Here is a 17,755-nt window from a genome sequence, read left to right on the forward strand (position 1 = left end):
GACTGGTACTGTCATTGTTTAATATCTTAAGAGGACAAGCTGAACCTGTATCCACTGGAGTTAAGGATGAGAGATGATCTTATTGAAAAATATACGATCCTGAGAGGACTTGAGAAGGTGGATGCTGAAAGGATGTTTCTTCTTGTGGAAGAGACTAAAACTAGGGGATGAATGTAAAAATAAGGGGCCGTTCATTTAAGATGGAAGTGAGGGACATTTCTCTTTCTCAGACAGTCATGAGTCTTTTCCCTGAGAGTAGTGGAGGCAGGATCATTGATTATTTTTAAGGCAGAGGTCAAAGATTATTGTGGGTAGGCAGAATGTGAGGTTGACCCCACAATTACATCAGGCATGATCTTATTGAATGATAGAGCAGGCTTGAGGGACTGAATGGCTTACTACTGCTCCTTTTTTATATGTATTTTGCTGTCTATGTAAGACATTTTAGCACCAGGTGGTCTTTCAGTTGATGATGCAGCTTGGGATCTAGCTTTCTGTTGACCTTCTCCATGTGGTTGTCAGTGAGTATGTACAAACTACCTCTCATTCAGTCTGACCTGTCTGGCATTCTTTGTACTGATTACTTTAACCTCCAAGCACTTCAAAGAGAGCAAATACTCTAGGGAAACCAGTTCTGGTACTGGGTGGGGGTGGGTTGGAATTATGCAAAGGATCAAATGCCAGGCGAAACATTTGCTGACACAAGTAAACCAAAAGTGCTGAATGTCTTTTTTAAAACTTTCTACCATATATGACTTTGCACCTCATAATAGAACGGAGTTGAGGAAGAACTTCTTCACTCAAAGGGTGGTGAATCTCTGGAATTCTCTGCCCGTTGAAGTGGTGGAGGCTACCTCGCTAAATATTTTTAAGATGTGGGTTGATGGGTTTTTGATAAGAGAGGGGATTAAGGGTTATGGGGAGAGGGCGGGAATGTGGAACTGAGCCACGACAGATCAGCCATGATCTTATTGAATGGCGGGGCAGGCTCGAAGGGCCAGATGGCCTACTCCTGCTCCTAGTTCTTATGTTCTTATGTTCTAATTCTGGGCACACGTTTGATGGGCAATCATTTTATGTCCCTAACTAAAAGCCTTGACAATGCTGAGGAGGCATAATTGTGCCACTGGTACATTAATTCCATCTAATTTGCAAGCTCCTGCCTGGTGATAGACCTGTAGGCCAGGATTTTGTGATGTTGCAACCCAAGCTGGACTGCAACAATAGCCTGCAAGACATAGAGGCTATAGTTACAGTCTCTGTTAGGTTACATCATCACAGGAAAAGTAACCTGCCCGTAGAGGGAGGAGGACGATAGTTCCCAATAGAAGGCTGTAAGAATCTAAGATCTTTAAAGAACACTTCTCCCACCTGTACCATTGGCTTGAATGGTAGTTTGGCAGCTGCGCCTCACCAAAGAGAGGGTTATTGTAATGTGCCACCTATCTGACTTGGATCTAAAACCTCAGAGCAGGACAAGCATGGAGCCACCATTGCCACACTTTTGTAATGACTTCAATGAGGCTCAGGAAATTGGTCTCTTGGAGTATAAGCTCCCTATTCAGGTCGTAATTGCCTGTCCATTTAGGGAACCTCACATTGTATATAAAAATGAGAGTGGCATGCTGTATTCTGACTGTGTACTTGAAACACTCCAGGAGTGGAACAGAGTTTATAAATAAAGGGAATCTGGTGAAGGGACACCAGCCTTTGAGGAATTATTTCATCTTTCATAAGATTTATTTACACAGTTACAGATTACAAGCAAACAATTCCTAACCCAACCACGTTTGAAGTCAGTGTCTATTTATGTCTCTTTTGTAGTATCTGTAATTTAAATAAGGGCCCTTTTTCAATGGTGAGTGTCCATTTAAACCCTACAACAAAGTTCCCCATTTGAAGGGAGCACTATTAAATAACTGCAACAAGAACAGAAAACTTTAAAGGAAATTTATTAACTTAAATTAAAATGTGGTTTCTGTGGCTGATAATGCACCTGCTGCCCACAAGTCACAGAAGACATCAGAAGTAGCCTTCCCCTGGGATATTGGGGCATGGACATAACCACAGAAGAAAGGCAGTCAGTCAGGCTGAATGACTAGCTGGATTGCATGGATTAATTAACCTTGGCCAGGCCCAGGAACAGCCCAATAAAGAATTTCTCTGATCTACCTCTCCCCCTCAACACCTCATTGGGTGGCCAAAGGTTAAGAGCTTGGGCTGCAAGTGTACCTATTTGTAAGGACACAAGTGAATTTTGAGTTAATTGGCATTTGGTAGATATTAAACACCAATAAAATACAATTAACAAATACCTTTTTCCTTAAATTTCATATACAAACAAAATTTCAAAACAATTAAATTAAAAACTCCATGTTGTGCATTATGCATTACATTGAGAGATACTCCTCCTCTAGAATCCTAAACAATTTCTTTGGTTATGCATTTCTTTTTGTTAAACAATAAGATATGTGATTATTTTCATACTGCCATATAATTATAGAGATTCCCTTTCCCTCCAGCTTTATTTATTTCAAGACAGCGAGGATAATCCATGTCCTTTTCTCACTTGCATGTTTTATTTTGTAGTATACATTATCCCAAAAATGGAATGACCCCTCCCCCCTGCAGACCAGGGGAGCACCACCAATCCCTCAGGGCATCTGCCCCCACCACTCAAAATACAAGTCACTGCCCCTTCCAACACCAGGTTTAAGTCCAGCCGATTTATTTGATAGTAAATTCACTAGCTTTTGGGCATGTCCCTCCATGCAGGCACCTGTGACCTGATCTGACCTCCACCTCATCGCATCTCCTCCCTCAGACCCCACCCCACTCCAGCACCAATAGTGCACTGCCCCCGGCTCTGTCACCCTCTCCTGGAACCTTGGACCCCAAGGGAGGGTCAAAGAGATAGGTCCAGTGCCCATGTGCCCTTTCTGTTGGTCCTGGGGTTTGAGTGGGGGCAAGGGGTTGACCTCACCACTTTACCCCAGGATGGAGATCTTGTGGCTGGCCTGCCCCTTCTAGCCCTGGGAAAGGCATTATTTCAGGATGGTGAGGTCAGTTTCTGTCTTCAAAAACCATTCAAATTCTCTGGTCACTTACATCTCCATGTCCCCACACCCTGGACAGCTGGAAGGTCTCCAAATCATTGCAGCACTCCTTTCAGCAGAAGTGATTCCCCTTTCTGACTAGGAAGCTGCAGGTGTGAGACGATTCCTTTCAAGTCCTGTGACTGTCGGAAGACAGTCACTTTCATTAATTTGGGGTAGGGTGGAGGAGTGAACAGCTATGGAGCCATCTTCATAGCTATTCACTCAAGCCTATTGTTTAATACAGCATTTATTTCAAGTCTCTGAACCTTTGTGTATAGTCTTTGAAATGCCATGAAAACCTCTCCATATCTCTGTATCCATTCATTTTCAGTCTTATCCTTTGAACTGTCATTTGATTGACAGTGTAATGGTTTTTACTCAGCATGCAGTCAGCTGTGTTTATTTATTTTTTCCTTCACACTTGAATGTATCTCAAGTCCTTCCATCATTCCTATGTTTACACAGAAAAGGAAGTGAAAAGCTGGTTTGAAGTTTCTTTCAGTTACTTGTGGTAACAGCTGGAGGCAACTTCAAACCAAAACGCCAAGTCCACTTCATGACCAACACCAAAGCCCTCCTGGTGCGGCTCCCATTGGGAGGCGGGTAAATAGCAAGTGGCATTGAATATGTTGTCCAGCCTGCTAGTGATATATCAGTGAGTGGTTTTATATAATTGTCTGGGAATCCAATCGGAGCAGGCGGGGCAGATTGGGAGAATCCCAAAAGCCCTCATGCCCAGCGGGAATCCTGCTTTTAGCCCCTACCCCCAATTTAGCAGGCAATCAGAATTCTCGTTATCAGTGAATGAGGCCACTGAAATCCCTGCTCCCTAATAAGTCTCCCATATAAGATGGCGATGAGGAAGAATTTCTTTTCATAGAAGGTCATTAGTGTCTGTCCTAGTGAGCAATGGAGCCTGGGTTATTAAATTTATTTCATCCTGAATTGGACAGATTTTTGATTGACAAGAGAGTTCTAGGGCTATTGGAGCAACCAAGAAATTAGAATTAATGTCACAATCAGATCTGTCATGATCTTATTGGTGCAGGTTTGAAGGGCCGAATAGCCTATTCTCTGCTGCTATTTCTTCTGTTCTTATGTTGTTTGCTTTCCAAGCTAAGCGACAATATATTGCATTTTCACCCATAAACAATGTTATAAAATCAGTTGCGCTAGAATTCTCATCAGGAAGATTAGCATGTGAAGCATCATTAAAAATGATTCATTTTATGCTCCTTGGGTCATCTAAGAATGTGAACTTAAGTACACATTTTTCCAGACATTTTATCCATGATTTATTTGCCCTTAAAACATTTTCAGCCTTAAGGTGCCTCATTGCAGTTCTTCACTCCAACAAGTCACAATTATCATCTGGTCTCGTCCGAGTGCACAACTTATTCAGCTGACTAGTGAAGGTTCACAGTTGTTGCCTTTATAGTTATGTCATTGTCTTTTTTCTGTGAGAATCTGGAATGATTAACCAGGATGGCTGTAACACTTTCAATTGTTACTGAGGCCAGGTTGTTTCAGACCTATTCTGTTTACTTGTAAACCAATACACAGTTTTAAAAACCCCACCAACCTATCTCCTGATATTACATTCTACTCCAGTCTTGGCAGGATTGGACAGAGTCTGCGTGGACTTAAAGGGAAATCATGTTTGACAAATCTACTGGAATTCTTTGAGGACATAACAAGTAGAGTTGATGAGAGGGCACCAGTGGCTGTGGTTTATTTGGACTTCGAGAAGGCTTTCGACTAAGTCCCACATCAGAGATTAGCATGTAAAATTAAAGCACATGGGATTGGGATATGTATTTAGATAGATAGAAAACTGGTTGGCAGAAACAAAGAGTAGGAATAAATGGGTCTTTATTCAAATGGCAGGCAGTGACTAGTGGGGTGCCGCAGGGATCAGTGCTGGGATCCCACTTATTCACTATATATAATGATTATTTAGATGAGGGAACTAAATATAATATCTCCAAATTTGCAGATGGCACAAAGATGGTTGGGAGGGTCAGATGTGATCATATTGAATGGCCTTCTCCTGCTCCTATTTTTTATGATTCTGTGTTTCTATTAATAGCACTTACCTCAAATTCTGTTGTACCACCCCATAAGTAATTATCAACATGCATCATTGATATGCCTTCAAATTTTCTTTAATGAGGCCAATTGTGAGATCTGCATTTAATTGAACACTATTTTGAGCAAAAAATGACATCCTGGTAGCATCATTCAGGACTTAGATGCATTAGTTTAGTTTCCATTGTCTTCTTTCTACATCTACTTCCTCTTTGGGTGGTTTCAGAAACACTTGTCTCACATTGCAGAGGTGGAATGTTTATGTTGATTGATCAACATGCTCATGAGTATGTGGCCAAAAGAGCTAAAAATCATTTGAATATTAATTTTCCAGCTGTGGAGAGTTCAGTAAAATTGTATTGCCCAGATGCTCTTTAAAATTCCTCTTAATTAGCCTCACTTTAGCTTTATAAGTGCCGCCGCAAGGATTTCTTCAGTATAAATCTGCCTGTTTGACAAAGCTAGTTATCTGATCATTCAAAATAAACTAAAATTCTCTCCAACTATCTATTTCCCTTTGTTTTGCCTCTCTATTTAGTTTATCTCCAAGCTTACTGGGCGCCACCAAAATTTTAGGACCATAAGATTTCTGCTTCCACTTGAGAAGCGTAGAATTAGCTGAGAGGAAAGGTCATTGGGTCATTGCAATGACCATTACACTGAGTTGTTCACATGGGTTTTTTAAATTGCTTGTATTGTAATTTATTAATAACATTGGAGGTATTGAAATATTATCCTAGATGTAAATGTTCATTCTTTAATGACAAGACTGAAAAAGAGGGAAAAGGTAATGAAGATAAGCAATGTCTTTGAAAGAGAGAGATGTATAACATATATACATAAACTAGAACCACAGGACATAACCTTAGACTGAAGGGACGATCCTTCAAAACAGAGATGAGGAGGAATTTCTTCAGTGAGAGAGTGGTGAATCTGTGGAACTCTTTGCTGCAGAAGGCTGTGGAGGCCAGGTCATTGAGTGTCTTTCAGACAGAAATAGATATGTTCTTGATTAATAAGGGGATCAGTGGTTAAGCAGGAGAATGGGGATGAGAAAAATATCAGCAATGATTGAATGGCAGAGCAAACTCAATGGGCCAAGTAGCCTAATTCTGCTCCTAAGTCTTATAGTATACAATGTATGATCAGTAAGATTGGAACTATCAAGCTGTGTGTTTAATGGCTGTTATCTCATTGGCCTACTATGCACAAGACCATTTGAGAAAATCGAAGTCAGTTGTTCAAATAGTTTCGATTGGTACAGTTGGCAGATGGCCTCACAATGAATGCTGGGCTTAAGCCCTAAGACTAAGGCATGCACTCGACCCTGTAGGCAATGTTAGCACAGCTTTAAAGGTTGTGCTGAATTTGTTTACTTGACACTTCTGAAATTAATTTTTCTTCCTTTGATGTAGATTTTCAGTGCTTGTTTATTTGGACAAGAGTGATTAAAGAGGAGGCCTTGTGCTGCAGTGGATAGTGTTCTTGCTCTGAGCTAGAAGTTCTAAATTCAATCCTGAATCCAGGATTTGACCGCGAAGGAAGGTGCATTCATTATGCAGCCAAACAGGTTGAGTGTCAACTTGTAAGGTTTTTCAATATACACCAATGGCAAGCAATAAGAGCAGGAGAGACCCCTGATGAGCCGTGTGATAGCCTCAATTATCATTATTCATAGCTCCAGACTACAATATGCAAATAGAAGTGCATATTGCCACAGCAATTCAGACTCCTTGGTGGAGCTCGTAGGCTCAGTTAGCTGGATTGTTGATGTGGATCAGATTGGTGCCAACAGCACAGAGTGCATTCCGTGTTCTGGCTGGGATTGATTTGGGACCTACATCTTTGTCCTATCTGTGGCGGAGGTCACAGCTGTGGTTCTGACATGCCTTCGGGCAGAGCAGAAGAAGATAATTAAAGCATTCATTGATATCATGAATGGTTCTGGCTAATGAGGGTCTTATGATGTTGAAAGATGAATAGTTCTTTCAAAGGCAATTCTCAAATCCTCTTTGCTTAAAATGGCAGTTTCTGGAGCATTTCAAAGACTTGCTAGTTATTCATTCTACACATAGTGGGTACTGTGAGAGTGGTATGGAAAGAGCATGGGAGAGAGGGGACAAAGCGTGCCGTAGGGAATATGAGTGGTCATGGCAAGGCATGGGAACATGAAAGGTCACGGAGGCAGCATAGGGGTTAAAGGGGCATGAGGATTATGAAGGCACATGGATAGTAATGGAAGATATGAGGGGGGTATTGGGAAAACCTTATAAACATATCAAAGTCAAATGGTCAAAAGGTTCCTAACTCCTCAGCAGGCTTCTTCTAACATTCACAAACTGACTTACCTGGTGGAGTTCTCACAAGCTTCCAAATCCCTTCGATCTTGATGAAAATAGCATTGGTGATTAAATTATTTTTTCCATAGCCTTTATAATAGTGACCTTTATAGCACAGGACATGTTTGTGGAATCGATCCTGACATGTTTCCCAATTTGGGGAAGATGGCATGGGGTGCGAATGGAGGAGTAAGATTGAAATTCCAGTCCCATGGACCTCATTTTACCTATTCCCAGCTCAATTTCAGGCAGGTGCAGGAGAAAAAAAATCACCTCATGGTTACCATTATTCTTTGAATCCTAACTTGCCTCTCATACCATAATTTCCTGACCTATTGACCCTTTGGATTAATTTGTGATTTAGAAACATAGAAACAAAGAAACATAGAAAAACTACAGCACAATACAGGCCCTTCGGCCCACAAAGAACATGTCCCTACCTTAGAGATTACTAGGCTTACCTATAACCCTCTATCTTACGAAGTTCCATGTATTTATCTAAAAGTCTCTTAAAAGACCCTATCGAATCTGCCAACAGCACTGTTGCTGGCAGCCCATTCCATGCACCCGACACTCTCTGAGTGAAAAACTTACCCCTGACATCTCCTCTGTACCTACTCCCCAGAACCTTAAACCCTGCGTCCCCTTGTGGCAATCATTTCAGCCCTGCGAAAAAGCCTCTTTCTATCCACTCGATCAATACCTCTCAACATCTTATACACCTCTATCAGGTCACCCCTCATCCTTCGTCTCTCCAAGGAGAAAATCTCCCTCAACCTATCCTCATAAGGCATGTTCCCCAGTCCAGGCAACATCCTTGTACATCTTCTCTGCACCCTTTCTATGGCTTCAACATCCTTTCTGTAATGAGGCAAGGAGAACTGAGCACAGTACTCCAAGTGGGGTCTGACCAGGGTCCTATATAGCTGCAACATTATCTCTCTACTCCTAAACTCAATTCCTTGATTGATGAAGGCCAGTACACCATACGCCTTCTTAACCACAGCTTCAACCTGCGCAGCTGCTTTGAGTGTCCTATGAACTCGGTCCCCAAGAGCTTCCTGATCTTCCATGCTGCCAAGAGTCCTATCATTAATATTATATTCTGCCTTCCTATTTGACCTGCCAAAATGAACCACTTCACACTTATCTGGGTTGAACTCCATCTGCCACTTCTCTGTCCAGTCTTGCATCCTATCAATGTCTTGCTGCAACTTCTGACATCCCTCCACACTATTCACAACACCTCCAATCTTTGTGTCATCAGCAAACTTACCAATCCTTCCCTCCACTTCCTCATCCAGGTCATTTATAAAAATCACAAAGAATAAGGGTCCCAGAACAGATCCCTGGGTCACTCCACTAGTAACGGACCTCCATGCAGAATATGACCGATCTATAACCACTCTTTGCCCTCTGTGGGCAAGCCAGTTCTGGATCCAAAAAGCCGTGTTCCCTTGGATCCCATGCTCCCTCACTGATTTAAATCTCTTATGATGGAGAAAGTTTTTATGAAGTAATTTTAGCATGCTGTAGATCAAAAAGAACTGAACTATTGCACCTAGATCTTTTTATACATTAGGAGAAATTAATCAGATTAGGGATAAACACCAAAGTTATTAAAATGAAATTTTCACAAAAACAGTTAAGGTTGGATCAGTTCCAGTGTGTGTGAAGGTTACTAGCATTTTAAAAATAATAAAATCTTGTTAAGTAACTCATCTCACTTATTGTAATTTAATGTTAACTATATCAAGGAAATAAACCCATTAGATTTTTTGATCAGCAGATATAGCCTGAACTCTAATTAAACTAAACAATCAGCTCTTACTTGCGACAACTTACCACAAAATTACTTAAATGCCAGTGAATTTCTGGCAGTTTTCAAAAGCAGAAAACAGTACTCCAATCTTCTCATTTTATGCAACAAACTCAGGAGTAGATAGTGTTTTTCATATTTTTCTAAGTAATCTTTTCATTTCTTATTTGTAGTGTAATTTAAATCACATATTTAGTTTCCACCAGATATCCTGAGCATTATCATTACCTATTCATATGTATTAAAAGTTTAATCAAGGCATGGAAGCAATTAAATATAATCTCTTGACTCCTACAATTAAATACTATAAATGAAAGTTGTGGCTTAATTAGATATAGTGCCTCTCGTTGTAAATCAATTATAGTTATTTGTTTATAATTGTTTTCCAAAATAGTTAAGTCTGAAGTCATATTTCAGTACAAATCATATTTTATAAATATAAAATTAAATGATACTCATGATAATAAAGTAATGTTGAAAGAAACATTTTTATTACTTCACTGAAGGTATACCAATGCCCAGCATTTACTCTGTTGCATCAACCAACCTTTTGATAACTATAATAGTTAGTTTAGGAGCAAACTGGCATTAAATTTCAACAATGGAGCAGAATAAAATGTTGTTTTTCTAAGATTAATTTTATAATGACTATTCAACACTCAAAATCATCGAATTGGAAAATCAGCAGCAAAACATTTTCAAATTTAATCATTGGGTACAATTATTCCAAAAGGTTTCTGAGTGTTATCCCTGGTGGGAAAAGTGATGAGATTCTCATCAGGTGGACCAGCACGATCCAGATCGCAATCCACCCACACAGCGTCGTATTTAGGAGCTTGGAGATTCCTGCATTGAAAGAGATGTCTGGGAACTAAATATGCTGGCCAAGCTGGCTCCTCAGATTGGGGCACCATTTTTAAAAGGCAGCCCAATCTCCAGACACCCTACAGTGTCCCCAGCCCCCAGTCACTGACAGAGACCCTCTCCCACTCCAAGTTGGTGACACTCCTCTATGAGATTGCCAAGCCTATCTTTCAGCTCCCCGCTTTCAGCACCCCGCACCCCCTGGCCCATCTTTCAGGCCCCCTCTGGCACTGTCAGGGCATTAACTAGCAGTATGATCAACCACTCAGGGTCTGCAGTGGCCTCTGGCTCCCTCCGGCATAGTTATCATCACATCTGGTCTCTGCTTTCACGTTGCTCTGGTGGGTGGCTGAATCCCAGGAACTAGGTGAATGTGGCATGTACAAGCTGGCCTTCAGCTTGTCAGAGACTTCGGGGTGAGCGCAACAATTTGCTGCCATAGTGCTGAACTGCTCCTTATGCACTGTTCATCACTTTGCTTGGGAGGACTGGTTCCTGCCTCCATCTCCATGTCGTATGTTCTTCATGGATAGCACTGTGCTACTGGATCTATGGAACTCCTGTGTCAACATGTCAGATCAATACTGTGCTTGCATTGGGGAGTATAGGGATTCCCTTGCCTGGTGCCACACACTAGTATCTATCTGGACAGGACTATGCTGCAGGACTCCAGCTGCCACCTGCAACAAGCGTCTGATGTTTGACTGGGGGTGAACAGCAAGTGAGGGGAGTGTAGCTTAACAAAGACATTAGAGGAAAATGTGCAAGGTGGGCTGTTCAAGGAATTGGGGGAAGGGTGTGAGTGCTTATGATGACATTCAGAAGGACAAGAAGATGGTTGAAGATGATGAACAATGTAAAACAGAGGAAAGACCAAGGGGAGGGAAGCTGGACCTTGATAAAGCCTGCATGAAAAGCTCTCAAACAAGGGTCAAAACACATTATTTATTGGAAGGTGATGGATGAAGACTCCAGATGTGATGGATAGAGGTGCAAGTGAGGCATAGGCATCTTTCAGGTGGTGGGCTCGGGGGAGGGTGGTTGAATCAAGGAAAGGCTTCCTCTTGAGGCTGCAAATCTTTTCCCTCTGGGTTGTTGACATTCTGCACAGTCTGGTGAAGACAGGCGCACTGGAAAGTGTGATGAGTATGCTGGGCTGGTATTTAAGTATGGTGCCAGGACTGTCAAACCTGTCAGCTGAGGTAAGCTGACAAATCAACTGTCAACCAGCAAGGAGAGTCAGAGGAGAACTTGTCTGTGCATAATTGATGAGTTTCCATGTGCTGAATCTGGTGGGGGAATCTCACCAATCTGGTTGGTGGGACAGACACCATTGGAGCATGAGATTTTCCAGCCATGCTCGCCACAAGACTCAAAAATCCCACCCAAGGTCAACAGATGTTTGAATGGTCTGCCCCTGCCTGTTACAATTCCTGTGTTGGGAGGGGCAGGAAAATTCCACCCATTGTTTCAAAATAGGAGAATTCTGTTCTATATATTTCCTAATAGCTGATAATGTTGAATTTAAGACTTTTCATACTGCCTTTCACTAAGAAAGATGTTTTATTTGCAATATTCTTGTTCTCACGATTTTTGTGTTCTGTATACATAATTCTGTAATTCATTTATGGGATCATCATAGAATGCATAGAATGCTTACAGCACAGAAGGAGGCTGTTTGGTCTGTTGTGTCCATGCTGACATTCAGCAAGAGTAACTCAGCTCCCCTGAGCTCCACTAATGATAGTTAACCAGTCCCCTGCGCTTTCACCATAGCTCTGCAATGTTTTTCTCTGTTATTATGGCATAATTTTTCAATTCTCATTTGAAAACCTTGAAAGCATGACTGACTCTGTCTTCCTCACGTTCTTCGGCAGTGCATTTAAGTTCTTCACCACATGCTACATAAAAAAAAATGTTACCTTTGGTTCTTTTCCCATTCACTTTAAAACAGTGTCCTTGGCTGCTCAATCCATCCACTAATGGGAACAGTTTTTCCTTATGCACTCTGATCAGACCTTTCATGATTTTGAACATCTTTATCAAATCTCCTCTCAGTCTGTTTGACAAGTGCTCTTAGAGCTCCAAAAAGCTATCCACAGAGTCTTCACATGTGTGGATCGAGTTGCATCAGATGCGTAATGTTGCCAGCCTTAGTGCATATGTAGTGAACACCCACTAGAAACGTGCAAAACTGACAGAGCATAACATTACTCTGTATTTGGTGCTAATTTGACACCAACAGTGCCATGTGGAGCTCAATGCTCCAACCAGCACTATCTAAACTGAACAGCAGGAAGGTCCACCAATCTGCTATTTAAAGGGATCATTAACTGCTTACAGGTTGAAGGTTACAAGTTGATTTTTTCCAGTTATTAATTTTTTTACATGTGTTTAGGGTTTTCCATAGCTATTTCAAACTGCAAATGTCTGTAGGGAGTGATGAAGAAGGTGCTGAAGAACCTTTTGCAGACTTCAAGGCTTCTGCACAAACCAGTTGCTCCAAGAGATGGGTTTACTAGTAGCCATTTTCCTTCAAATACAACATGAGGGAGAGAATGAATAGAGGCTCTGCAGAGCAGGATTGGCTGCAGGAAGGAGGAAGAGAAGAAGTGCAAGAAGTTTGAACAGCTTCCCAAAACACCAGAGACTCTAGACAAGCCACCAACAGTTGATTCCTCCCTTCAGAAAGGCAAGAACTTGCTTTCAGCTAATCCGCAGAATTTCCAAAACCAGGGAGAAAGAGAGACTTCTTTTCAGCTTGAAAGCCTTTCTAAAACTCAAACTCAAACCTGCAGCTGCAAACTGAAAATGAAAAAGCTCTGATTACCTGACCGCCAACTAGGAGAGGCTGGATAGACTGGGACTTTTATCTCTGGAGTGTAGGAGGCTGAGGAATGATCTTAAAGAGGTCTATAAAACAATGAGTGGCATAGATCTGCTAGATAGTCAATATCTTTCCCCAAAGGTAGGGGAGTCTAAAACTAGAGGGCATAGGTTCAAGGTGAGAGGGGAGAGATACAACAGGGTCCAGGGGGGCAATTTGTTCACTCAAAGGGTGGTGAGTGTCTGGAAGTAGTAGTAGAGGTGAGTACAATTTTGTCTTTTAAAAAGCGTTTAGACAGTTACATGGGTAAGATGGGTATAGAGAAATATGGACCAAATGTGGGCAATTGGGACTAACTTAGGGGTTTAAAAGAAAGGTGGCATGGACAAGTTGGGCCGAAGAGCCTGTTTCTGTGCTGTAAACCTTTATGACTCTATGACTCTAGTTTTTCTCATAACAGAGTCATAAACATGCCAATAAAAATAAATCCTCGTTTAAGCAACAATAAAAAGACTCTCATAGACAGCCGAGAAACAATGAGAAAAACAAATTGAAAAAGTTTGCTTACAGCTACAGAGTACATGACTTAAAAAAGCACTTCTAGAGGTACACTGACGTCACAACGGTCAAGTGACAGTGTTTCATGTTGACTTTGACAAAAACTGCCTAGTAATCTCTGCAACATTGATTTTATCTTTCCCAATGCTAATTTCATTCTGGTATCAACTATAGGAGATTTCCAGCACCCGACAACAGCTGGCAGCAAATCAGATTGAAGAATTTTCACATGCAGAAACCAGGAAGTACAAAGCACTGATTTTTTTTAGCGTAAACTAACATATAATAAACAAAATGTGAGTCATCATAGCAAACCAAAAGGGGCTATGACTTTGGTGCATAATCTTTTTGCATGTGTGCTGCCTGTATATAATAAAAGCCAAACTGTTGCATAAAATATGATAAAAAATATTATTAACATGGTGAAACAGCACTTTCACTGTGTGGATCAGCCTGAGCGAATCTTACAGTTCTTGTCAAAGTGTCAAGACTTGTTATGGTCTGCTGTATGCTGCACTACTTTATCAACATGAGGGATCACCCCATGCTCCAAGAATACAGCCAGGAGCATGAGAAGGAAAAGGGGAGGAGGAAACCCAGACACCCCTTTCTGGCTGGACTGTAAGTAAAGAACAAATCTTAGTGCAATATCAGTAAATGCAATAAAAACAGAAAATGTTGAAAATACTCAACAGCATGAGCAACATCCCTGGAGAGAAACCAAATTCAGATTTCAGGTTTCTGATCTTCCATTAGAACTGCATCATGTTGGCGTGGGTGGCAATAATCTGGGCTGCCAGACTAACAGTTAATGAAAGATGGCAAAGGCAGGAGGACGAATCTATCTTCCTGAGAGAAGGCAGCTGGTTTGTGATCCATGGAACCACTACCACTCCCCTGGGATAGTGCCTCACCATTCTAGTAATCTGTGCAGGTTGCTGGAAAACTGTGATATCCTGTGAATCTTTGCATAATGTGATCCACAACAGCACTCAGAAGCTTCTGTGGAAGTCACAGCATTAACTAATAGATGCTGCGCCATGTTAGAATATGCAAGGGTGCAAATAGAATTTGCCGTCTTGGTGCAAAGGATGCCTTCCAAGTGCTGTGTAAAGCCCTTTATCAAGTTGATGCGGAACTGCTCCATGCTTCTTGACATTGAGCAGAGGCTTTCTGGCAGGCTTTCCAATGCACCAAACATTTTATTGTGCATGCCTATTAGCGTTCTGTTGACTTACTTATCAATGTCTTCACCTGTGTCTTCTGCAATAGAAACATATGCAACCTGCCCCTTGATGAGTTGGTCCCATGCACACTCCCCTATGTGCAGTCCATTTATGTCCACTGTCTCACTACATAAAGACCCAGGCTCAGGTGACTGCTGCACCATCATTTGATGTGGTCACATATGATGATACCATGTTTAAAGGACTGCAAGCAGTGAGAGAGTGCTTCTGACCAGCTTTGCTGCAGCCTGTGACTCTTCAATCCAACAAGCAGCCTGTGGCCCTTCAGTTAGCAACAACCTGTGAACCTTCAGCCCAGTAAGCAACTTGTGACATGTCCGTTCAGATGCTTCAGAAGACGTCCTGGGGAAAAACATGCTTGTTGGCTTAGCAAAAGGAAAACCCTGGGTGGCTAAGAGAGATTCAAGGTTTATGTTTTGAATGCTGGAGATTTGGGCACTCTTAAAAATGCGCCCTGATGTCTGGAAAAATCAATGTTGCCGTTTCTTTCAGGCTCTGCCCCACCAGCGTAATTGAGTGGGACATGGCTCCCTGAATGTGCTCCTCCAGGCAAGAAAGAAGAAGGTCCTCTCCCCAGAAACAGAAAAATGCCCAGTCTTGGGTTGCTAGATCAGTTTGAAATCTGTCCCATTTAGCATAGGCCGAGTGCCACACAACTCAATAGAGGTTATTTTCAATGTGAAGGTGTGACTTCATCTCCACCACAATGACTGTGCAGTATCACTGTCATCAATACTATCGTCGACAGATGCATCTGCAGCCTTCAAATTGTTAAGGATGAGGTCTTTTTTAAACCTTGTTACGAAGAGGATGGTGATCTCCTCTCAGAACTAACACTTAACCATTCAAAAGAGAAGTACCTCTCTTTCATTATCTTTTAAAGAATATGTGAGAGATGGTACAATCTGCATACAGCAATTTTTAGTGGTTATATCAAAAATAACTCAGACTTTCTCTTTAAAAGAAACAGGTAACATTTTATTTTCGAACCAACAATAAACAGGTTAACTAGACTATTAACAAACTGAATAAAATACTATTCTAATGGAATGCTGTTTAAATAATTACAATTCCCACTTACTAACAAATAGAAGAAAATAGAAGTTTTATAATCACTATATAGTTTTAAATATCAATCATAAAAACATTGAAGATAGGAGCAAGAGGAGGCCATTTGGCCCTTCAAGCATGCTCTGCCACTCATTGCGATCATGGCTGATCATCCAACTCAATAGCCTAATCCTGCTCTTTCCCCAAAGCTGATGATCCCATTTGCCCCAGTTGCTATATCCAGCTACTTCTTGAATACATTCAATGTTTTGGCATCAACTACTTTCTGTGGTAATGAATTCCACAGGCTCACTACTCTTTGGATGAAGAAATGTCCCCTCACCTCCATCCTAAATGGTCTACTCTGAATCCTCAGACTGTGACCTCTGGTTCTGGACCCCCCCACCAACAGAAACATCCTCCCTGCATTTATCCTGTTTAGACCTGTTAGAATTTTATAAACTTCCATGAGATCCCCCTTATTCATCTGAACTCCAGTGAAAACAATCATAACCTAGGCAATCTCTCCTTATACATCAGTCCCGCCATACCAGGAATCAGCCTGGTAAACATTCGCTGCACTCCCTCGAGAGCAAGAATATCCTTCCTCAGAAAAGGAGCCTAAAACTGCACACGATACTCCAGGTGTGGCCTCACCAAGGCCCTGTATAGTTGCAACAACACATCTCTGCTCCTGTACTCAAAACCTCTTGCAATGAAGGCCAGCATGTCATTTGCCTTTTTTACCACTGCTGCACCTGCATGTTAATCTTCAGCGACTAGTGCACAAGGACACCTGGGTCCCACTGCACACTCCCCTCTCCCAATTTACAGCCATACGTTTAGTTAATCAAGTTTGTAATCTTCCTGGAATTTCCTTTCTTCTATGCTCTATTCTTGTGTCCTTCTGAGATGAAATGAGGCTTTCTTTTAAAGTCATAAAATGTGGCTTTTACACTAGCTGAGAGTTGTCTGTCTGTGTCTCTCTGTCTAGCTGTTAGTAGGTGGTCTTCTTGTGGCTCTGGCAGTTTGGAGCTGGGAGCAATTTTTTTCTATACTCCCTATGACGTACCAAAATTTGTGCAGTGGGATTGGTTTACAGGTTATCAAAACACCATATATAAATTTGACAGGCTGATCAGATTCAAATGCTTATTTTAAATTGATTGGTTAACATGTTGTTATTCAAATGTCTTAAGCCTGTTACCAAAGCAACTCTGTTGTTCTTGTTACATTGTTTCAGCCTCCATTGAATTTTTGTATCTGCAGCTTCCAAGCATACAAAACACTAAACTGCGTTTTAAACAATTTTACAACCTTTAGCATTTTACCAGCATTTATAATGTTTATAACTTTACAAACACTAACTTCACAGCAACCTCTTGTTGGTGGACTTTGTTAATTATAGCATCAGTGTGGAGGGACGGAGACAGTTTGGTGATCTGGGCATCTAGAAATTTGAAGCTGTTGTCTATTTCCACTTCACTACCATTGCTGTAGTCAGGGACATGTCCTCCACTATGCCAGGGGTTGAAGGGTTGAATAAGCCCTTGTTAAGCGAAGGGATGAAGGGCTGAATGGCCTACTCCTGCTCCTAGTTTCTGTGTTATCAGGCGTAGATGGAAAGTAGAGTTGAAGTTACAATTAGATCAGCCATGATCTTACTGGATGACAGAGCAGGCTCAAAGTGCCAAGTAGCCTACTCCTGCTGTAACTTGTATGTTTGTATGGATGTAAGAACATAAGAACATAAGAAATAGGAGCAGGAGTAGGCCATCTAGCCCCTCGAGCCTGCCCCGCCATTCAACGGCTGATCTGAAAGTGGTTCAGTTCCACTTACCTGCCCGCTCCCCATAACCCTTAAT

General features: G+C 41.5%; 1 protein-coding gene across 4 annotated transcripts in view; it reads left to right on the plus strand.

The window, feature by feature from the left end:
• agbl4 (AGBL carboxypeptidase 4) overlaps nucleotides 1-17,755 on the plus strand; it is a 791,814-nt gene that overhangs the window by 173,570 nt on the left and 600,489 nt on the right. The window lies entirely within an intron of this gene.

Source organism: Carcharhinus amblyrhynchos, chromosome 9, assembly GCF_965287045.1.
Source record: "Carcharhinus amblyrhynchos chromosome 9, sCarAmb.v2.hapA, whole genome shotgun sequence".
In the NCBI taxonomy this organism is placed as follows: domain Eukaryota; kingdom Metazoa; phylum Chordata; class Chondrichthyes; order Carcharhiniformes; family Carcharhinidae; genus Carcharhinus; species Carcharhinus amblyrhynchos.